The following is a 24,348-nucleotide window of genomic DNA, read 5'->3' on the forward strand; positions in this document are numbered from 1 at the left end:
GCTCACCTCATTTCCTCTCTGGTGGCCTCAGGTGGAGCAGGGCAAACAGCTGTGCTGTTGGCTCTCACCAAAGGCAGAAAAGTATGTGCAATTTCCTCAACAACCTGAGAGGAGGGAGGGATTCATAAAGAAAAGGAAAGAGGAATTATGAGGCTGCTGGCAGCTTGCTGGCTTCATTTCCTGGGGACTTCAGCAGCCAGCCAAGGATGAGTGAAATATGATAAAAGGAAAGTTCCTCTCAGGCCATTTGACCAGAAGTGACCTGAGTGAGAACTGATCGCTGACTCCAACAATGGGTGGCAAGGCCATGCTTGTGCCTCTCAGTGAACATGTCCTTGGCCGGTACACCCATCAGTCTGCTTTGGCCCTTGGAGCTCCGTCTCCTATCTATCTGGCATGTAAGCCGACAGACCTAACACACGGCTGTAGCCAGTCCCCAGGTGATCTGCTCCTCTCTCCTCTCTGGGGTACAGAGAGCATGTAATTTCTTGATTAGTGCACATTTTCTTCCACTTTCCTCACAGGCCCCATTGATAAAATATTCTCTATGCTAACTCTGTAAACTTCACTGCAATGCAACTTTTTTTCAGAAATTATGGCTAGCCTCTTGAAGTAAATTGAATAAGCCAACAAGCAGGGAGCATCTCAGTCTCTCACATGAACTTCCTGCTTTTCTCTGAAACAGTCCCTGGGCCTGTGGAGAAACTCAGTGGACTGCTCACACACACGTGGGAACCAGGCTGGAGCTTGACTGACACACTCTGACTGGTCTAGCTGCACCTTGTATGGTTTGATGAGAGGAAACTGTGCACTGCTGGCCCCGGTGGTGGCTGGTGAAATTTGGGCCTGATGTACTTGGTCACTGGACCTCTCTCTGGGCTTGATCGGGCTTCTTGCCACTGACCACCGATCAGGTTCTTCATCTGGCCATTCTAGTCTTAGTTTATTTTTTTTTCTACATTTATTTGTTTTCCCTTTTGTTGCCCTTGTTTTTTATTGTTGCTGTAGTTACTATTGTTGTTATTGATGTCGTTGTTAGATAGGACAGAGAGAAATGGAGAGAGGAAGGGAAAACAGAGGGGGGGAGAGAAAGACACATGCAGACCTGTTTCACTGCCTGTGAAGCGACTCCCCTGCAGGTGGGGAGCCGGGGGCTCGAACCAGCATCCTTCCACTGGTCCTTGCGCTTAACCCACTATGTTACCGTCCAACTCCCTCTAGTCTTATTTTCTGCAGAATTACAAAACAAGATATATCAATTTATCTTCGAAGACAAATACCACAGTGTGATGTGATCAGGTTCATGGAATCAAAGTGAAAGAGAATGACATGCAGGGATTAGAAGACCATGAAGGAGTGAACACATGGAAAAAGGCCTAGCCAACAGGAGCTATCACCCTACAAAGAGGTCACTGGATTATGGTCCTGGGGGCCAAATCTGGCCTGATAACTATTTGTGTAAATAAAGTTTTATTAGAACACAACCATGCCCATTTGTTTGCATATTGTCTACGGCTCTTTATGCTATGCTTTCAGAGTTGAGTCAGTGTGACAGATCATATTACCCACAAAGTTTAACATATTTTCTCTCTGACTCATGACAGAAAACATTTATAAGTCACTACCAGTATGGAATTCACTGTCATCTCATATCCCCATATTTTATTTGTTGAAGTCCTAAATCTCACTACTTCAAATGTGACTATATTCAAAAGTAGGTTCTTTAAAGAAGTAAGTTGAAATGAGATCATTTGGTTGGGCTATAATTCAGTATGACTGGTATTCCTAGCAGGAAGGGAACTATAGTCATGAGATGTACAGAGAGGGAGAACACGTGAAGACAGGCAGAAGGCAGTCACCTTCAAGCTGTGGAAATATACCTCAGAAGAAACTAATCCTATCAACACCTTGTTCTTGAATTTCTAGCCTGCAGAACTTTGAGGCAAGAGATTTCTGTTCTATAACCATGCAGCGTATGTTCCTTTGTACTACTAGCGCTCTATCAAACTATCAGAGCAGTGCTTTATCAGAGCAGTGTTATTAGAACTGCAGAGAGAGTAAATACCCTGAGTGCTTTTGACTGCAGTGGCTTAACCCACCCAGAAAACAGCCAACACTAGAGTCAATAATAAAAAAGAATTATATACATATGTTTGAATTTTATTTATTTGTTGTATTTTAGTAGGGCAGAGAGAAATTGAGGGGCAACAGGGAGCTAGAAAGCAAGAGAAGAAGAGACACCTATAGCACCACTTCTCTGCTAGTGAAGCTTCTTCCCTGCAGGTAGAGACTAGGGGCTTGAACCTGGGTCCTTGAGCATTGTAACATGAATGCTCCACCAAGTGTGCCATCACCCAGGCCCCCAACATATATATAGTTGTTTTTTTCTAAACAAGTCAAAGTTTATACATAATCTTTATTTTTGGGAAAATGGGGTCTTATGTCCTATCATAGAATTTTCACATTCTGGTTTTGTCTGATCTAAAGTATTGTGTTGCTGTTTGATGGGTTCTTCTGTTTCCTGAATTTACTGTAAACTAACAGATTTAAACACTTGATTACACTTAGGTTTAAGATGCACTGGTGGTGTGGTGCATCACATTACAGGAAGGGAATATTGTGTCTATGACTTTCTGTGATGCCAGGAGTGATCATGGGTTCAGACTTGTCAGTCTGTTTGTCCCATTATAAAATTCTCTGTTATCCTTTTATCTTGTGATGCTAATATTTACTGGTATTTATTGCCACATCTATGAATTCAGTTGGGATTGCAAAAAGATACTGTAGTAGTCAGTGTTATCCAGAAAAGCAGAACTAACTACATATATACATATATGTGTACTATCATAATATATGTGTTATGATATATATTATATATGTGATGTATGCATACATGTGTTATATGTATATCACACCATGTCACAATGAGAAGACCATGATATGCTATCTTCAAGTTGGAGACTCAGAAAGGCCTAGATATAATTCAATATAAGTTCCAAAAATCCAAAAACCACAGAAACCACTGGTGTAGATCCAAGTCAGGGGCAAGAAGAGACCAAACAGGTAGATGAAAGGCTGCCTACACATCTGTACTCTATCCAAGCTCTCAACAGATTGGAGGATGTCCAGCCACACTGGGGAAGACAGTCTATTCACTAGGTCTGTGGATTCAGATGTTAAGTTCACCCAGAAACACCCACACAGGTACACTCAGAAATAATGTTTAACCAACTATTCAGAATCCCATGTCCTGGACCAGTTAATGCATAATATTAACCACCATTGGTGTTTCCTAAAGCTATTATGTCTTCAAATTTGTTTGCTATGTAGACTTTTTAAAAAAAATCTTTACTTATTTATTGGATAGAGACAGCCAGAAATTAAGAGGGAAAGTGGTGATAAGGAGAGAGACAGAGAGACACCTGCAGCACTACTTCACCACTTGTGAAGCTTTTGCCCTGCAGGTGGGGACTGGGGGCTGCAACCTAGGTCCTTATGCATTGTAGCATGTGCACTCTACCAGATGTGCCTCCACCCAGCTCACTAATTTGTTTGCTAGAATTCTTCTATAAAGAAGACTGTTCTTGGGGCCAGGTGGTGGCGCACCTGGATGAGCGCATGTGTTACAGTGCACAAGGATCCAGGTTCGAGTCCTTGGTCCCCACCTGCAGGGGGAAATCTTCATGAGTGGTGAAGCAGGGCTGCAGCTATCTCTCTCTCTCTCTCTCTCTCTCTCCCTTCCCTGTCGATTTCTGACTGTATCTACCCAATAAAGATAATTTTAAAAATACTTAAAAAATGGAAGACTGTTCTTTCACCAATTTCTTAGTGACTTACTTTTATAGACAAGACAGAATAAGTGCACAATTGTTATTCTTGATCAACTTTCAGAACTGAATTAGTGAACTCCATTACCACTCTTTTTGAATCATTAAATGTTCATAATTATATATATATATATATATATATATATATATTTGATATGTGTAAACTGATCACATCACTAGTTTGATGCTTAAATTGTTCCATCTTTGGCCAGTGGAGGCCCCTTCAAATGGTCTCTAGTATCCTTTTGACATAATGACATTAATATTTGAGTATTTCCTTGCTTTCTGGCACAAAATATTGCAGGCTCATCATATGTATTTGTTTCTCTAGACTGAAAACCAGCCATTTTCCAGAGAAGACCTATGTGTTGGCCTAGGTTCACTAGATAATAGAAGTGAAGACAGGAAAAAAAAAAAGGGGGGAGTACATACTAACAGTTAACTAGGAAGATTCAAACCCTTTGGAGGGAAACAAGGAAGGGAAAGAGAGCAGTGAGGCAACACAAGTAGGTGACGAATGGAAGGAGACATTCTCAGGTTATTATTACTGGACAGTAACTATGTGGTTAGATCACACTTCCTGTGGTAGAAACAACCTATTGGCAGAGAGAGAAGGCAATTCATCTTCTGTTTCACTTGCTATTTCCCTCTGCATCCCTGAATTGTCTTCTCTGATTTCTGCCACAACAGAAGGAAGCCCAGCTCTTCATATGCCTCTGTGTAGCCAATGTGGCCTTCCTTGCCAGTCACTGCTATCACGGGAATGTCTTGATGTGTTTCCGGAACAGTGGCTGTGAGCAGAGACTTCCAGTCAAGACCACGGAGTGGCTATTATTTGGGCTGTGGTGTCTGGGAATCACAGAAAGAGTGCAGGGCTCCCTGGTAAGGGTAGGCCAAGGAAGGGCCAGGCTGATGCATTCACTGGGTCTGGCACACGCACAGTATATATGTATATATGCAGCTTCCAGTTCAATGGAATCTCTACTATATATCTTAGTGGCAACATACCCATCTGAGTTTCTAGAATTCCAATCCAGCTGAATCTCTGGTGGCAGAAACAAGAAGCTAACACTCTGTGTTTGTGTGCTGGAAGTGAGTGTGAGAAGACAAATCTTATATTCTCCACTTGGTTTCTGAACTCAAGCCATTGAGCAGTGTATATAGGTTGTAATCTTGTGAATTGTCCTTCAATTTACCTCATAACTGAGACTTCTCCACACCTTTCCACCATTTCTCATTGGGCTCAATCTCTGAGTTATGAGGTATATAAGACTAATGTGTCTGATGGATCTGGGACAAATGTGTTGTACTTGTTGTATAATTAAATGTGTTATCTAGTCTATGATACTGTAATATTGGCTATCATGTCAATAGGTCAAGCATCTTGTTAGGCCTCATGTGTCATGATGTTGGAGACATAGTGGGGAGAGAAAAAGTGCTCCATTTTGAATTGAAAGTGATTCTGGTGAGGATGAATGACTTTTCACTTCTTCTCATAATGAAATAATGCTTTCTCTTTTCTTTTTAATTTTTTTACTAGTATTTTCTGAATTATTTGTCTACAATACAATAATTTCCACATAGCTCTTTCTATCAAGATGGTTCTTATCCTATTAATTGAGAAACCAATGTAATGAATCTGGTAAGGATATTCATTCCATTTATGCATTTGTGCTTTTTTTGAGAGATACATAGATAGACAGATAGATATATAGACAGATAGACAGACAGACAGACAGACAGACACCACAATACTGAAGTCTTCCTTCAATGAGGTGGGCCCTGGCTTGAACCTTTGTGGTATTCATGGCAAAGCAGTGCACTAGCCAAATGAGCTACTGTGTCCACCCTCCATTTTTGCATTCTAACCAGAGTTATAATGAGGAACCAGAGAAATAAATAAAGGGTGGATCTATAAACTCCACCTCCCTATCCCTTGTGTAGTTCATCTAGCAAAAAGACAACCAACTGGTCTCTTTGGGAAAGATGGGAGGGTTATTTGCCACACATACTTGAAAGGCATTGCAGCATCTTTTTTCAAGGAGATCAGATCCCTCCTTCTGTGGCCTAAGTGTTTGTGAACTCAGATCTGAAGACTGGATGAAGGTTAGGGAGTTTCCATTATGACAGTTCAAGTCAGCCTTTTGTTCTCTAGCTCTTAGTATTTGTTTCATTAGAAAGTTTGAGCAACACCCTAGTCAAGCATCTGTCTGTTTACCTCTAGGAGCACCATGGTCCACTAGTCAAAGCTACAGATCCCTGCAGGCCTAACCACCCTGAACAGAACCCTGGCCTTCCTGCCAATCACAGTAATCATGCCTCTTACCCCTAGTGCTAAGGGCTACCATGTGTTCTTTGCCACTCCAGAACCCCATCATCATTTTTGATTTAGGGGGCCTAGACCCATGGTAATGTCTCTCTGAGTCCACCTGCTTTTTAAAGATGCCAGATCACTTCTGCCCAATGAGGTCTCCACTGCCATTGATTGCCAGTGAACTGCTGCCCTTGCCCTCCAGATCATCTGTCACGTGATGGATTCCCAGGTTTTATATGAGTCCATCCACCTGTAGTATTTTCATGCATTTTGCGTTTTATGCATTCTTCGATTTTCTGCCAAGGCAGTTATCAGATAATTACCTCCTCATGTACTGGATATCACCACCATGTCTATGGTTCAGTGCACCATTCTAGGCAATGATCCTAGCTCTAATTCCCTTATCTAAACTTTGGGTCCCAAATTACAAGTGTATTTTTGTTCTATCAGAGACAGATGTTGCCCTCGTATCATTAGCTTTAGATTCTGTCCCTCCTCCAAATCTAATATGCCAAAGATTTCACTCCTATACACATCTCCTGATATCTTGATGGGACACACCAGTCAGTAATTACAATTTCTGCTTTTTTTCCGTATTATTTTATTTCTGTATTAATGACAGAGAGAGAAAGAGAGATGAGAGAGAGAGAGACAGAGAGAGAGAGAGACTAGAGCCCTGTTCAGCTGTGGTTTATTGTAGTGCTGGTGACTGAGCTAGAGACCTCAGAGATTCTGACACGACAGTCTTTAGCATAACTGTTATGTTGTCTCCTCAGTCCTAGTATTTACAATTTCTTTTGTACATAGGCCTTTCCCTTCTGGGATGGGATTTTTTAAAATTTCTTTATTGGGGAATTAATGTTTTACATTCAACAGTAAATACAATAGTTTGTACATGGATAACATTTCTCAGTTTTCCATATAACAATACAACCCCCACTAGGTCTGGGATGGGATATTTATCTCCCCAATTGAGCTGCACTGAGATCCAACCACTGTTACTGATCAGGGAACAAGAGGAATAGAAAGATAGAAGGAGGTGTGATACAGCACTTTAATTCCATGAGGCAGTTCAGGCAAGGTCCTCCTGCATAAAGTGTGGTGGAGAAATTTTACCTTCTCTGATGAAGAGAGTGGGGACACTCTCCCCAGCTAGAGCAATTCTGAGGAATACTGAGACTCAAGAGTCCCAAGCTTATCCATCTAACATCCTTATCCAAGGTCTCAGGACAACACTCTTTCCATCAGGGTTTTGGTTGTGACTGTACAGTTTCTATTCTTGGTTGTTCTGATTCTGCATCGGCAGATCCTGACCAGACTTGCAGTGTGGCCTGACCTACTGTGGTAGGGGTGAGGACTTGATTTTGAGTTAAGAGGTGAGGAACAACTACTGAATAATTTCATTCATATGTGGAGTATAAATGACTAAAACAAATGAACTGGAAAACAACAACAACAACAACAACAACAAAAAGAATTACTAACCAAAACTGACTCTTGGACTTTGTGAGAAGTATGGTGGTTATGAGCTGGGGTACACACAGAATTTTGGTGCAGGGGGCATAGTGCTTGTGGATGTGTGGATGTTAAAATACATGCCTGAGGGAGTCAGGCGGTAGCACAGTGGGTTAAGCGCAGGTGGCGCAAAGCGCAAGAACCAGCGTAAGGATCCCGGTTCAAGCCCCTGGCTCCCCACCTGTAGGGGAGCCGCTTCACAGGCGGTGAAGCAGGCCTGAAGGTGTCTATCTTTCTCTCCCCCTCTCTTTCTTCCCCTCCTCCATTTCTCTCTGTCTTATCCAACAACAACGACATCAATAATAATTACAACAATAAAACAACAAGGGCAACAAAAGGGAATAAGTAAATAAATATTAATATATATATATATGCCTGAAATATTAGTGATCTAATAAAACAAGGGAAGAGCAAAATCATCTGGTAGTCATTCTTCAGCTCTTTACTTATTTCACTCAACAAAGTCACCTCCAGTTCTATCCATTTTGTTCCAAATGACACACTCTCACTTCTTTTAACAGCAGAGCAGAGTTCCATTGGGTATACATTCCACAACTTTTTAATCTAGTCATTTGTTGTTGGCCATATAAATGACTAAAATAAATGTATTTGTGAAAAATGACTAAATAAATAAAAAAGAGAAAAAAGTAATTAGTCTTTTAGAACTTAGGCTTTGTGTGAACTAAGATAGTTATGGTGAGAGGGGAGGTGAGAAGGTGTAGATATTTGGTGGGGGGTGACATACAAATATGTGTGGGTATAAAATTTTGAAATCTAGTATTTTGAAAAAAAAAACAATGTTAAATCACACACACACACACACACACACACACACACACACACACACCACAAAAAGTATGTGTGTGGGGGCATTACCAGGTCTGGAACAGGTGCCTGTGTGATTTTACTAGTCTAGGCTGCATTTTCATTCAGATAAAGAGAAAGAGAAACAGACACACAGGGAGAGAGAGAGAGAGAGATAGGGGTGTCACAGTACAGAAGCTTCCTCTGGGGCCAAGTTCAAACTTGGGCTGTGCCTATGGCAGGGCATGATCCCTGTCAGGTAAGCTATTGTTCTGGCCCAGCTGGTGAAAACTTTAAAGCTACTATACAAGTCAGGTCCCCTGGCTTTCCAAGTGGTAATGGACTATCTCTAGTAGGTGCTTTCTTTGAAGTTTCAATTATCCTCATAAACAGATACTCATGCCACCATCTTTATAATTATTGCTAAAAAGTATGTAATTAATCAAGCACACCAGTCACCTGATAATGGAAATTTTCACCTAAGAACAATTAACTTCAGGCAGCAGATAGGACATCGTGCTGGTAATACTTCTGTGGTATCACAGAAAGAGATCCCATCATGAGACTTACCACATTCCACTCACTCACAGCAAGAGGAAGGGCAGGCTTTCCAACATCCCATCATTTGAGTGTCTGTCTACCTCTTAAAGACCACTTCCGGTAACAACAGTTAGCTTGAGTTTGTCAGAAAACAGAATGAAGTTCACACATTAACGCCACCACAACTGATTGAGATGAACAATCTTTGGAAAGCTGGAAAGATGGAGAAACCCAAGAAAGAGGGAGAACAAGTACAGAGGAGGACATTATAGGGGGGAGGGGGAGAAAGGCAAGCAATTTATTCACTGACTCCTTCTCGCCTCTTGTCTTGGTTTGATATCTGTGCTAAATAGTATTCCAACTCAGAGCTTCTGAATGGTGTTACCTGGCACCTCCAAACAGCAGGTAACTTTCTTTCTTTCTTTCTTTCTTTCTTTCTTTCTTTCTTTCTTTCTTTCTTTCTTCCTTTTCTTTCTTTCTTTCTTTCTTTCGTTCTTTCTTTTGTTCTTTCTTTCTTTCTTTCTTTTTGCCTCCAGGGTTATTGTTGGGGCTCGGTGGCTACACTATGAATCCACTTATGACACACACTTTCCCCTCGAGGTCTTGGTGTTGTTTCCTTTGCATTAATCTTTTTTATTGGACAGAGACAGAAAGAAATCAAGAGGGAACAGTAAGTTAGGGAGGGAGGGAGGGAGAGAGAGAGAGAGAAAGAGAGAGAGAGAGAGAGCTGCTGGAGGCCATTTTCCCCATTTTGTTGCCCTTGTTGTTGTCATTGGATGGGACAGAAAGAAATGGAGAGAGGAGGGGAGATAGAGAGGGGAAGAGAAAGACCTGCAGACCTGCTTCACTACCCCTGAAGTGACCCTGCTGCAAGTGGTCAGCTGGGGGCTCCTTGTGCTTCACACCATGTGCACTTAACCTGCTGTGCTACTGCCCAACCCCTAAGCCATAACTTTCTTTGGTCTGATGTGGACAGAGTGCAGCAGCATTCTTGTCTAAGTCAGAGCTACTTATGGCTGCCCAGCCTGGTGGATTAGACACAGTAACTGTCATCATAGCTTTACAATTACAGAAACAAAGGGAACCTACCTAGAAATGTTCTATTTAGGAAGTAAGGCAAGTGACTGAGACCTGGAGTAATGAGATTGAGCAGGAAAGAATAAAATGCACATGTACCAAAGTAGGTAGAGGTTTTTTGTTTTTTTTTTTCTACTAAAATTATTGCTGGGACTTGGTACCTGCACTGTGACTGAATGGCTGGCTATCTATCTATCTATCTTGACTCAGAAAAATAGGGAGGAGGAAGAGAAAGGGAGAGAGAAAGAGAGACCCCTGCAGCACTGCTCCAGCATTCACAAAGCCTTCCCCCTACAGGTGGGGACTAGGGGCTTGAACATGGATCCTTGTGCATGCATCAGTGTAACTTGTGCACTCTACCAGTTGTGCCACCACCTGGCCCCAAGTTTTGTTTCTCTTAGAAAGAAATGGTACTTATATCACAATTTTGGCATCAGATAAGCTTTTTTCCCCCCTTTAGTCACTGGGGCTCAGTGCTGACACTACCAATCTACTGCTTCTGGTGGCCTTTTGTTTTTTGATAGGACAGAGAGAATTGAGAGAGGAAGGGGAGATAGAGAGAGAAAAATAGACATCTGAAAATCTACTTCAGCACTCATGAAGCATCCCTCAGCAGGTGAGGAGTGGGGTCTTGAACCTGGGTCCTTGTGCGTAGTACTGTGTACACATAACTGTGTGTGCCACTGCTCATTGTTGCAAATTTGACTTGACTTTATAATCTTTTCATTGTATAGCTAGAGTGTTTTACTTCTCGTTTAGAAAGATAAATTGTGAATCCATGTTGGTACTTCTGATTAAAATGTAAGATTATAGTCTTTGTTTAGATTTACACTTGATTCTTGTTTTTCAAATAAATGTTGGTTTATAACGATGTTAATTAAAAAAAACTTATTTGCTGAAGCTATGGTAAACATGCAATAGTTTCAAAATAACAACTCCGGTAGTATCACTTTCTGTAGTTGCCAATACTATTCACTTGTATTTGATATTCATCTCCTGTGCTTCTTGCTGAGAGACAATTATTTATCTCTGCCCTTTGGAACTTCTATGACTTTCTTTGGCCAATGAAATAAGAGTAATGGCTACTTCCAAAAAGAAGTGTTTTGAAAGTAGAACCTGGACTGGAGTCAGTGTATTGCACCAAAGTAAAAGACTCATGGATCAGAAATGCAGCCAACTTACAACAAACATGTAACGTGAGAGAAGAGAGTCTTCTGTTATTAAAGGCACCATGACTTGGGTCTATTTTGCTGCTATAACACAACACAATCTAGTCTATTCTAGTTTATTCATCAGTGAAAATAGCCTAAGACTTCTTCATGGTCCTGCTTAGTCCTTGGGATGGAGATTGCATTAAGAATGGACTATAAAAATACTGTTTGACAATCATTTACAATATGCTTTCCTCTGGGTGACTAAACCATCAACTAAATATATTAACTGTCATCATATTTCCGTGTTTATAACCTCTATAATTTTTCCTTAGTTTTATTTTTGTTTTAAAACATGTGCACACCACCAAGACCAAACCTGATACAACAGATTATATACAGTTAAATCTAGATCCCAGCCCTGTCCCTCCTTCCAGTTCTTCACTCTCCAAATAGGCCCCCTTTTGATTCATTTTTTTTAAACTTTATTTTTTTCCCTTTTCTTGCCCTTGTTTACCATCACTGTTGTAGTTATTATTGTTGTCTGTCTTCACTGTTAGACAGGACAGAGAGAAATGGAGCGAAGAGGGGAAGACAGAGAGGGGGAGAGAAAGATAGACACCTGCAGACCTGCTTCACCACTTGTGAAGCGACTCCCCTGCAGGTGGGGAGCCAGGCAGGTGAAGAGCTGGAGGCTCAATCTGGAATCCTGATGCTGGTCCATGTGTTTCCCGCCATGTGCGCTTAACCCGCTGCGCCACCGCCCAGCTCCCCCTTTTGATTCATTTTAGTATTTAGTATTCATTAGTATTAGCTTCTAATCACATAAAAATATGCTTATAGGGAAAGAGAGACAGGCTGGGAGAATGGATCAACCTGCCAATGCCGATGTTCAGCAGGGAAGCAATTACAGAAGCCAGACTTTCAACCTTCTGCATCCCACAATGATCTTGGGTCCATACTCCCAGAGGGTTAAAGAATAGGAAAGCTATCAGTAGAGGGGATGGTATATGGAGGTCTAGCGGTGGGAACTGTGAGCTGTACCCCTCTTATCCTATGGTTTTGTCAATGTTTCTATTTCATATATTAAAAAAATAATTAAAAATATGCTTACATACTCATATACTTCCCCTTTCTTCAGTGAAAGGTAGCAAACTATAAACACTATTTTGTAACTTGTCTTTCTTAACAATATATTCTGGAAATTATTTCTCCTAAGCACAAAGAGAATCACCTGATTTATTTTTATTGCTGAAGGCACTCTGTGGTGTAAACACATTATAATTCATTCAATCATTCCTCTATAGAAAATATCTTGTTATTCTGATTACATTTATTATTTCTTTTGCTATTATAATGATCAGTAGTAATTATCCTTATAATAGTCCATCTTGCAATTTTACCACTTTATTTTTTGAGATAAATTCTTGGGCTTAGGATTGTTTTATGAAAGGCTGTTTATAATTTTGCTAAATTCCCCTTCATAGAGGTGTATCCTTTCACATTCCCACCAGCAGCTGAAGAGAGAACTTGTTTTTGGACAGCTTTATCAATAGAGAACATTGTCAGACTCTGGATTTTTGCCCATCGGGAAGGTGAGAAATGATTTCTTAATGCAGTTTTCAATTGCATTTTTCATATTCCACGCAAGCTGAGCCTCTTACCATATACTTCATGGTCATTTGCTTTTCCACCTTGCAAACTATTCATATATCCTGCCTGCATTTTGATAAGGCCGTTGGTGTTTTTCTTCTCAACATTTTGAAGATCTTTACCTGTTAGGAATGTTAATATTGCTAGAAATAACCCCTATGATATAAATTGCATTTTAGAGCTTGTGAAATAGTATGACCCTTGAACATGGGAGGGAAGGTTAGGGAAGGAAACTTGGAAGTATCTAGCAAAATTACTGATACCTTTTTTTCTTTGATCCAGAGACCCTGAACCCAGCATTTTCCAGCAGCTGTCTGCCTCCAGGCTTCTTCTTATGCAAGTAAAATGGTTTGTTTTACAGTTAAGTTACTGTATTTGATGTTTTGTTGTTTCTCAAAGATGATTTCCTACCTCAAGATGTTACATGTGTATACACATTTACTTTTCTTTTTTTCTTTTCCTTTTAAATTTTCTTATTATTATTTTAAATTTATTTTTTATTTAAGAAAGGATAAATTAACAAAACCATAGGGTAGGAGGGGTACAACTCCACACAATTCCCACCACCCAATCTCCATATCCCATCCCCTCCCCGATAGCTTTCCCATTCTCTATCCCTCTGGAAGCATGGACCCAGGGTCATTGTGGGTTTCAGAAGGTGGAAGGTCTGGCTTCTGTAATTGCTTCCCCACTACACATTTACTTTTCTACAGATCAGACCATCATAAATACTTATTTAAGTGTTTTTCCTACCATTATATAGGTCAAGAACAAGTATTCTTTCTCACCAATCTCTATCACATCTTGCCTCATACATCTCCTATAATGGTCACTAAAAAAAATAAGCTTCAGTTTTTCCTGTGATGTTATTCTGCTCCTGTGATGCAACTATCAATATTAAAAAAAGATGTATGATGCAGAACCTCATGTGGGCCCCAATGCACAGCAAGTGTTCCTAGGTAAGCAGAAAGATAAGATGAGTGATTCTTCAAAAATTTGTTTGGCTTTGTATGTTAACTCTCTTTTCAGCCACCAGGTTCCAGATGCCATCAGGATGCCGGCCAGGCTACCCTGGACTGAAGACCCCACCAATGTGTCCTGGAGCTTCGCTTCCCCAGAGACCCACCCTACTAGGGAAAGAGAGAGGCAGACTGGGAGTATGGACCAACCAGTCAACGTCCATGTTCAGCGGGGAAGCAATTACAGAAGCCAGACCTTCTACCTTCTGCAACCCACAATGACCCTGGGTCCATGTTCCCAGAGGGCTAGAGAATGGGAAAGCTATCAGGGGAGGGGATGGGATATGGAGATTGGGTGGCGGGAACTGTGTGGAATTGTACGCCCCCATCCTATGATTTTGTGAATGTCTCCTTTCTTTAATTAATTAATAAATTAACTAATCTTTAAAAAGATGAGTGATTTCATTTTTTTGCTTTTGGAATGAGCACACTGACACAGGGTCCTCTGAGCAATGTTCTTGCTACATCTCTGCCTGTCCAGGACATGTCCCAGGAAACTGAAGGCTTGCTAGGAGACATGAGGAGTCTAGACCCTTCTGACCTCCTTCAGTGCCAGCTCTGAGTCCCGTGGCTGTGTGTCTTCTTTGGCTATGATTCCCTCACCATATATATTTTATCTTCACTCCCTGGCCTCAGAGGAGCTCAGAGATTTCAAGTGCCAGATGCATTGATTAAGCTTACAGTTCTACCTGTTCTTTCATACGAAGGAGTCCAGCACCCTTAGACTCTAGCCTATAGAAATAAACGTACCAGGGGAGCTGTGCGGTAGCACAGTGGCTTAAGCACATGTGGAACAAAGTGCAAGGACTGGTGGAAGGATACTGGTTTGAGCCTCCGCTCCCCACCTGCAGGGGAGTCCCTTCACAGGTGGTGAAGCAGGTCTGCAGGTGTCTATCTTTCTCTCCCCCTCTCTGTCTTCCCTTCCTCTCTCCATTTCTGTCTGTCCTATCCAACAACGATGACATCAATAACAACAACAATAATACCTACAACAATAAAAAAGGGCAACAAAAAGGAAAATAAATAAATATAAAAAATTTTAAAAAGTCTTTAAAGAAAAGAAATAAACATACTAGCACCTAAAGATTTATATTCTTTTTTTTTTTTTTTTTTTTACCAGAGCACTGCTCAGCTCTGGCTTATGGTGGTATGGGGGATTGAACCTGGGACTTGAGAGTCTCAGGCATGAAAGTCTCTTTGCATAACCATTATGCTATACCCCCACCCAAAGATTTATATTGTAAGATACATAGCTAATAGTGGTCAGAAAAAAAGAAAAAGGAGACAACACAAATGCCGATATCATTGGAGCCAATAAATGATGTGCATTCACACAATGTGGTTTTGTGTTGCCCTGAAAAATGAGCTAGAGTTGGAGCTATTAACTTGGAGAGATGGCAGTGATAGGCTATAGTGGAAAAGCCCCTGCAGTGAAATGTATACTGCGGGTTTCTCCTCCTCTTCTTCTCTATTTTTTATTATTATTATTATTATTTTAGTGTTTTCTGAGCCAGAAGATCGCTTACTCAGTAAGGTGAGGGCTCAAGCCCTGGTACCATATGAAAGTATTCTGACACCAAGGGAAGCCTCTCTCTCTCTCTCTCTCTCTCTCTCTCTCTCCCTCTCTCTTTCTCTCTCTTTTTCTCTCTCTGGCTTTGTGGAATAAAAAGAAAGAAAAAAAAATGTCAGCCAGGAACACGAATGTGCAAGTCCCTGTATATATCACACATACATGTATATATTACATTTTTTTCCTTTTATGTCTTCATATTTGTTTTTGGTTTTCATTATTTTGTATGTGTTTGATCCTCAGTATCTTCATGTGCAAACTGGGGATACCAATAATACCTCCCTCACAGATTTGGGAGAATTAAATCCTACCCCAAATAGTGTGGTGAAAATAATTGCCTGGTGGCCAGGCAGTGGCACACCTGGTAAAGCACACATGTTCTAATGTGCAAAGACCTGGGTTCAAGCCCCGAGTCTTGGCCTACAAGAGGGGTAGTTTCACAAGCAATAAAGCAGTCCTGTAGGTATTTTTCTCTTCCCTTCTCAACCCCCCCCCCCTTGATCCCTCTCTGTCTCTATCCTAAATTATATATACCAATTGCCCAGACTGGGGAGATAGCTCAGAGGTGGGCACAGGTCCTGAGTGCATGAAGTCTCATGTTCAATTCCTAGCACTACATATGCCAGAGTCAGAGCTGCACAGTGCTCTGTTCTCTCTCATAAAAACAGGTAAATAGGGTGTCGGGTGGTAGTGCAGCGGGTTAAGTGCATGTGGTGCAAAGTGCAAGGACTTGGCGTAAGGATCCTGGTTCAAGCCCCCGGCTCCCCACCTACAGGGGAGTCGCTTCACAGGCTGTGAAGCAGGTCTGCAGGTGTTTGTCTTTCTCTCCCCTTCGTTGTCTTCCCCTCCTCTCTCCATTTCTCCCTGTCCTATCCAATAATGACAACAAAAATAATAACTATAAAAATAAAACAACAAGGGAAACAAAAGGGAATAAATAAATAAACAGGTAAACAATCTTTTTTTTTAAAATAGTATCTGCCCTCTAGTAAGCATTAAGGAAGCATATGATGTTGTCATTATTCTTGTTTGACAAGAGCGTGGAGATGATCTCGGGCTGTTTATACAGGTGGCTGTGTGTAGAGGAACAAGGCAGTAGAACGGGGGACAAAGCCTGACTCTAACAAAATGAAAATAATATTTATGGTAACAATTTCAGTGGGGAATGTAGAAGCTAATATTCTCAGTTACGTTTATAATAGAAAGAACATGAAAGAACTCTGTGTGTGTGTATGGAAAAATACAAAGCATTGATTGTATTAGGGTGACAGGAGTGTAGGCAATTTTTACCTTGGCTTGCTGTTTTCCCTCTTTGAAAAGAGGGCCTCATCTAGCTCCTGGAACACAGGTGTTCAGTAAAGGTAGCTTTTGCCAAAATAATTTTATTTTAAGAACTGCTTCCCTAGCAGCTTTCAGTCCTTGGGCTCCCTCCAGAGCCTCCATGGCGCCTCATGGTAGCTCTTAATGGGTCTTCTCTACCCTGGAGTGTATCTGCTGATTACTTCTGCTTACAGAAATGTCTGGGCCATGTGACACTAAGAAAAGGGGAACCATGATTGAAAGCATTACTGACTGAGCTGAAAATGGCCGTGGTGCCTGGTGCTGAAGGTCTATACCTAGTGCAGCCTCCTATACAGTAGATGTGAAATTTCCACCCAACTTCCTTTTTGACACAACACAGAGCCTATTTTCCAGAGCTCCAATCCCAGGGAAGTCACTCTGGAAAGATGATCATGAAATCTGGGTGTACAGCCATCTTGTGCCATTTAACTCTATATAGCAACCCACACACACACTCTAGGAATCTAGAGACTAAGCCAAGTGTACGGAGATGAACATTAGCCTCTTCCCTGTGCAGAAGGTAGCTGGTTTTACTTATCTTCTTCTCTTGAGCTTTACTGGAAATTCTGACTGGCTATGACCACATCGGACCGTAGTGACTCACTAGATTTGTGTCTCCCTGCCCCAGGAGAAGTGAGGCCATTTTGCCTCCAGAAATATTGCAGGCCTCACTATAACCTGGATGAAGATATAATGGGGAGGTATGACAGATCAGAGGGACTTGCAGGCTGGAGTATGTTAGAACCATCTCTTTGTTGTTGTTGCTACCAGGGATGTTATTAAGGTTCAATGCCTAGATAATGAATCCACCACTCCTGACAATCATTTTCCCTTCCTTCCTTCCTTCTTTCTTTCCTTCCTTCCTTCCTTCCCCCCTCCCCTCCAGACTGAGGAAAATTGAGAGTGGATGAGAAGATAGTGGGAGAGAGACATCTGCATCACTGCTTCATCATTCATGAAGCTTCCTCCTTGCAGGTGGAGACCAAGGTCTTCAACCAAGATCCTTGCACGGGATACTGTGCGGGCTCAACCTGGTGTGCCATCGCTTAGCCCTGCTAGATGCATCTTGTGTGTTCCCAAGAGCCCCTTGACTTGGCCTGCTTTCTCAGGTTTCGTTGTTTTCACCTGCACCCTGGATCCTTAGTGGATTACTCTGCCTTTCCCACCCTGTCCCTAAAGGCTTCCTGTGTCTGGTTACCTTCAAGACCCGATGTAACCACACACCCAAAGGCATAGGATTCAGCTTTCTAGGTGACTTTCTGAAGGGTCCAAAATGATATAGAATCTGCAGTGATTGACGATGCATGGGCCAACTTCAATCAAAGAGAAATAAGTGATGAGAAGTGACCTGATGGATAAATTCAGACTCAGACTCAGTACTCCCTCGCTCCCTCCCTTCTCCTTTGAATGATTTTCCTGAGCAAATCTGGACCTGCCTGGAAGCCTGCCCAGGGCTGAGCAAGTCACCTGCTGAGCAACCAGCTGTGTCTCTTCTCAACTGCCCCTAGGCAGCAGCCAGGTCCACCACATGTGTCTTACATTGTACACCAAAGCCATGGTGCTTCCTCTAATGTCATAGCACATCCCGTGAGGTGCCAAGGTTTGAACCCGGGTCATGCGCACAGCAAGGGGTGTACTCTACCCCTTTGACCCTATTTATTTTTAAAATGTTTATTTGTGGGGTCAGGCCATGACACAACCAGTTGAATGCACACGTTACCTAGTGCAGGGATGTGGGTTCAAGCCCCTCCCCCAGTTCTTACCAGAAGTGGGGGAAGTGCTGTGAGCAGTAAAGTAGTGCTGGAGGTGTCTCTCTTTCTCTCTCCTCCTCTATCTTCCCCTTCTCTCCTGATTTCTTTCTATCTCTATCAAATAAATTAAATTAATATATATTTATTGACTTATTTATTTTTATGAAAGAAAAAGAGCGACCAGAGCTGAGTTGCTAGTGATTGAATTTGGGAAGTCTAGTGCTTCAGGTATGCAAATTCTGTATTCTGACATGGTCCTGCCAGGCTGCTGCTTTTTTTTTTTTTTTTTTGCATCCAGGGTTATTGCTGGGGCTTGGTGTTGGCACTATAAATCTACTGCTTCTGGCAGCCATTTTATTCTTTATTTTTTTATTATTGGATAGGAAAGAGAGAAATTGAGAGGGGAGGGAAAGATAGAGAGGGAGAGAGAAAGATAAGATACCAGCAGACCTGCTTTACTGCTTGTGAAGCAACCACCCTGAAGGCGGAAAAGCGGGAGCTCAAACCAGGATCCTTGCTCTGGTCCTTGCACTTTGTATCATGTGCATTTAATCCATTGCATCACTGTCCAGCCCTGCCAGGGGCTTCCACTTGTTTATTCAGATAGAGAGACACAAAGAAAGAGAGACACCACAGCAATGATAATTCCCCAGATGTCACAGCACCATCTTTGTGGAGTGAGGTTTGAACCTGGGCCATTTGCATAGCAATATAGGTGCCCCACACAGTGAGCTATCCCCCCAGCCCCCTGTTCCTCACTCTTACTGCCCTAGGAGCACATGTTACAATTAAAGTAGCAGCACATAATCCTTTGGTGGACTCTTGTTTTTATAGGAAACTGTGACAGACAGATTTATGACCCTTACCCCCAAAATAGCTTCATCCTAATCCCCAGAGCCCATGAATTGCTTTACATAGCCAAATGACATTCTGCAAAGGAGATTGAGTTAAGCATTTTGAAATGAGAAGAAACCTGAATTATCCTGGTGGGGCCCAGCTAAGTATCAGGACCCAGAGGAGAGGGAGGCAAGAAGCCTAAAGCCAGGAAAGGCCAAGATGATGAAGAAATCAGAGTCTGCAGCTAAGCAGCCATGAGCCAAGGGATGTGAGCAGCTCCTAGACATTTGAAAGGGAAAGAAACCATCTCCCTGGAGTCTCCAGAAGGAACCATTGTGCCCTGTTGATCTTCATTCAGATCTCTGACCTCTGGAACTGTAAGAGATTACACCTCTTACTTCAGATACCCAACCTCCGGAACTGTAAGAGAACACTTTAGTTCTGATTGAACACTTTAGTGCTTATTGAAGCCATGAAGGAAGTGGCCATTTGTTGCTGCAGTCACTGGAAACCCAGGCAGGAACTTTTGCTGAAACATCCCCTAATACCCTGGCTTCCGGCATAATCTTGTTTTGCATGACTAAAGCTGAATATCACATTGTTCTTTCTCCTTTGAATTCCTTCCCTGAACAAATCCTAATCTCTCCACTGGCAGATGGGTGCCCTAGGCAGACTAGGGCAGAGACTGGTTTTTCAGAAAGGCAAATGTTTACAAACATGTTTCTGCAAACAATGAAAGCAATACCAGAAGGAAATATTATTAACAAGGGCATCAAGTGATTTATTTTCTGCCTTGAAATTCTGTAGACTTTCCCAGTTATGTTTAACAAACAAGTATCTGTCTGACTATTAATTTCACTGCTCCCAAAGTATTCTTCCCACCACCACCACCACCCCCACTTGATAGATGGTGAAAGACTGAGTGAGGAGAAACACCACAGCACTGCCCCACCTCTCACGAAGCTTCCTCCTTGCACGCGATAGTCCCATGTGGTGGGCAGGGACTTGGGCCCGGGACTTAGTGCATGAAAGTGATCCATTTCTTGGCTCCTTACCATGCTGAGCCTGATCTCATGCTTTCCAGCTTTTAGAACTGTGAAAAATAATTGGTGTTGTCTAAATCCCTCAGTCCATGGTATTTTACTTATTTTTTAATTTTTTTAATTTGTATTTATAAAAAGGAAACACTGAAAAAAAAAAGCCATAGGATAAGAGGGGTACAACTCCACACAATTCCCAACACCAGAACTCCATAGCCCATCCCCTCCCTTGATAGCTTTCCTATTCTTTATCCCTCTGGAAGTATGGACCCATGGTCATTTTGGGGTGCAGAAGGTGGAAGGTTTGGCTTCTGTAATTGCTACCCCACTGAATATGGGTGTTGGCAGGTCAACCCATACTCCCAGCTTGTCACTCTCTTTACCTAGTGGGGTGGGGCTCTGGGGAAGAGGGGCTCCAGGACATATTGGTGGGGTCTTCTGCCCAGGGAAGTCCAGATGGCATCATGATAGCATCTGGAACCTGGTGGCTGAAAAAAGTTAACATACAAAGTCAAACAAATTGTTGACTAATCATGAGCCTAAAGGCTGGAATTCATATGCAGAGGTGGGGGGGGTCTCCATTTTGTACATAGTTAGTAGGCCTATTTTAGTTATATTTCAAAGAGCCCATGACTATACTAGTTTATTTCTTCCTCTTCTTTTTTTTTTCCCCTGAGCCTGACATCTGCTATGCAGGTAGATCCAAGTTATTGTCTGGGGAGAGGATGTTATGGCTGCATAAAGGACCAGAAAACTGGATCAGGGAAGAGAGTACCTCCCTAATATGGGAAATGTGCATAAATATTGTTGACTGTAAACCCCATCGATTTGATCTGATCTGGGGCCCTTAATTAGCTTAGGAGTCTATGTGACCTCTGCGTCCCTGTAGATCTGAGTTCACATTCTGTGGTCATGAGTAGGAATGTTCCAAGCTGCCCCAATTTCAGGACCCATCTTCCTCAGGTGGAACATAGAGTATGTTTTCCAGCCTACCTTTGAAGGATGGAACAGTCTCTACCGTTGTTGATCTATGTTGAGGGTAAGGTCCTATGGGGGTCCACAAAGGGGTCTATTGTGTTGTTTCTGACAGAAATGACCAGTAACAATGGAGAGAGGGATCTATTTGAAGTCTAGGCCCATCATGTCTGTTTGGGAATCTCAGGAATCCCCGATTAGGGCCCCAGCTGATGGGGTGGCCTGATAGTGACTAAAGAGTCATTGTTAAAGTGTGCCAGTCTCTTGCCCTTATTCAGTTTTTGCAGTCCTTACTATGATGTGGTTAGCTTTGAAGTGAGTGAGTGAGGGAAGTATAATAGGTGAGGTTATGTATCTAAGTCTAAGTATTTAGACACTATTTAGTATTTAGACACTAAACTTTATGTTGTCTTTTTAGGTCTTTCTACTTGCCTGCTATATATACTGACTCACTGCAGACTATGGTGAACTTTTGCTTTCAGGTATATATTTTGCCCTATATTATGGGCACATGTGAACATATGCCCTATCTCATGGGAACTGGTCTATATCTAGGTCTCAGGACTTTGTTAGGAAGTGAACCACCTGAAATAGAATTAGAGAATCCTATTCTTCTTCTAGCGTTTGCCCTTCTTCCTTAGCCAGTCAACAGCGTCAGGTTGAGCCTGATGTAAAGTTTTGAGACCTCCTTTGAATCTGGAGAGGTGGCAGTCGTTGACTATGTGGGTCATAGTCTGTCTGGAGCCGAAGGGGCAGTTTGGGTCGTCTATGGCTCCCAAGCGATGGAACATAGCGGCGCACCGGCCATGGCCTGTTCGATAGCGATTGAGGAGGGCCCAATCATAACGTGCTAGGTCAAAGCCGGGTTGACGCTTGCAGGGGTCTGTGATGAGGTGTTTGTTCTTTACCTCAGCTGACTGCCAACTCTGTTTCCAAGAGTCTGGAACAGAGAAGTTCAGTGTAGGCATAGGGGACCAGACTGGATGACGAGATGTCAAGCGTTGGGCAGGGTGGGCGAAGATATCCGCGTATATTGGCAGGTCCGGTCGAGCGTTGACATGGGAAATGAACTTAGATGATGCCACATCCCGACGATTATCTGGCGGGGCGATTTTGCTGAGAACTGGCAGCCATGGAACCGGGGTGGAATGGATGGTTCCAGAAATTATCCTCATGGAGGAATATAATTTGGAATCGACCAAGTGGACATGGGGGCTACGGAACCATACATGGGGGCACAGTATTCTGCAGTGGAATAGCATAATGCCAGAGATGATGATCGTAGTGTGGAAGCGCTCGCGCCCCATGAGGAGCTGGCCAGTCTTGCAATGATGTTATTCCTTGCGCCCACCTTTGCTGCAGTTTTTATGAGATGTTTGTGAAATGACAGAGTGTGATCGAGAGTAACGCCAAGATAGACTGGCTGGGCTTCATGCCGGATTCTCGTATCGCCAAGCTGCACATTAAGCTCACGCGAGGCCGAGGCATGGTGTAGATGGAAAACAGATGATACCGTTTTTGCAGTGCTAGGGATTAGTCGCCATTTTTTACAGTAATCAGATATCAGAGACATGTCTTTCGTGAGTGTTTCCTCGAGGATGTCAAACTTGGATGCCTGAGTTGCACAGCAGATGTCATCGGCGTAGATGAACTTCCTTAAAGAAGTTTCTGGGAGGTCATTGATGTAAATATTAAATAGCGTAGGAGCCAGAACAGAGCCCTGGGGGAGGCCACTTGAGACAAGTCTCCATCTGCTAGACTTGTCACCCAGATGCACCCGGAATCTTCTGTTTTGGAGAAGAAACGATATAGTGTTGGCCACCCATGGAGGCAGGCATCTTGGGATCTTGACTAGGAGACCACGGTGCCAGATCGTGTCATAGGCTGCTGTGAGATCAACAAAGACAGCACCCATCTTTAAATTCTTCTGGAATCCATTTTCAATATAAGTTGAGAGGGCCAGGACTTGTTTGCAGGTAGATCTTCCTGGGCGGAAACCAGCTTGGGCAGGTGATAGGAATTTCTCTGTAAGAGGAGAAATTCGTGAGAGAAGCAGCCTCTCAAGGAGTTTGTAACACACGGAGAGGAGAGAAATTGGTCTATAGCTGGCGGCCAGTGTTGGGTCTTTCTTTGGTTTCAAAACTGCTATTATCTTCGCACGATGCCAAATTTTGGGCATAGATTCGGATTCCAAGATGTGGGACAGGAATGTAGTGAGCCACTTCTTTGCTGCGGGGCCCAAGTTAAGAATGAGTTCTGGGGTGATGTTATCATAGCCAGCAGCCGTTCCCGGTTTAACCCTCTTCAAAGCATCTTCCAGTTCAGACAGTGTAAAGGGAGAGAGTTTTGGAGATGGACAAGATAAACGGAAGAGAATCCTATGAAAGGAAAGGTCTCACCTGAGTAATGAGGCTGAAGTGTTGACATTTCATGCCTGACATCTCTGGACACAGTCTGAAGTGAAGCATGCTGAGGAGGTACTCATTGCGTTGACTATGCTGGGATCAGCAGATGCAATATTACTTCGTATGAATTGAGAGAGGCATGCAGGAAAGTGAGCCCCACCGTAGACATTCCAACACTGAGGGAAATATAGACTCTATAGAGGAAGCAGGAAGTTCCTCCTGTCTTAGGGTTTAAGAAGGCAATAGATAGTTATTGCTGTAATCAAACTATTTGGCAATTAGGTTAACTTTGAAAATCCCATTGTTAGGATTTGCTGTAGCATACACAACATTACCATAATTTGTGTCCTATGACATTATTTGTATATAGCTATTTCTTATAGAGTAATGCCACTGGTTGCTTCTGTTCTCCCTGGTTTAAGCTGTCTGATGTAGAAAGACTTAAAAAGACACCATAAAGGGAGTCAGGTGTAGCACAGCAGGTTAAGTGCAGGTGGCACAAAGCTCAAGGACTGGCTTAAGGATCCCT

The sequence above is a fragment of the Erinaceus europaeus genome, chromosome 17 (genome assembly GCF_950295315.1).
Source record: "Erinaceus europaeus chromosome 17, mEriEur2.1, whole genome shotgun sequence".
In the NCBI taxonomy this organism is placed as follows: Eukaryota; Metazoa; Chordata; class Mammalia; order Eulipotyphla; family Erinaceidae; genus Erinaceus; species Erinaceus europaeus.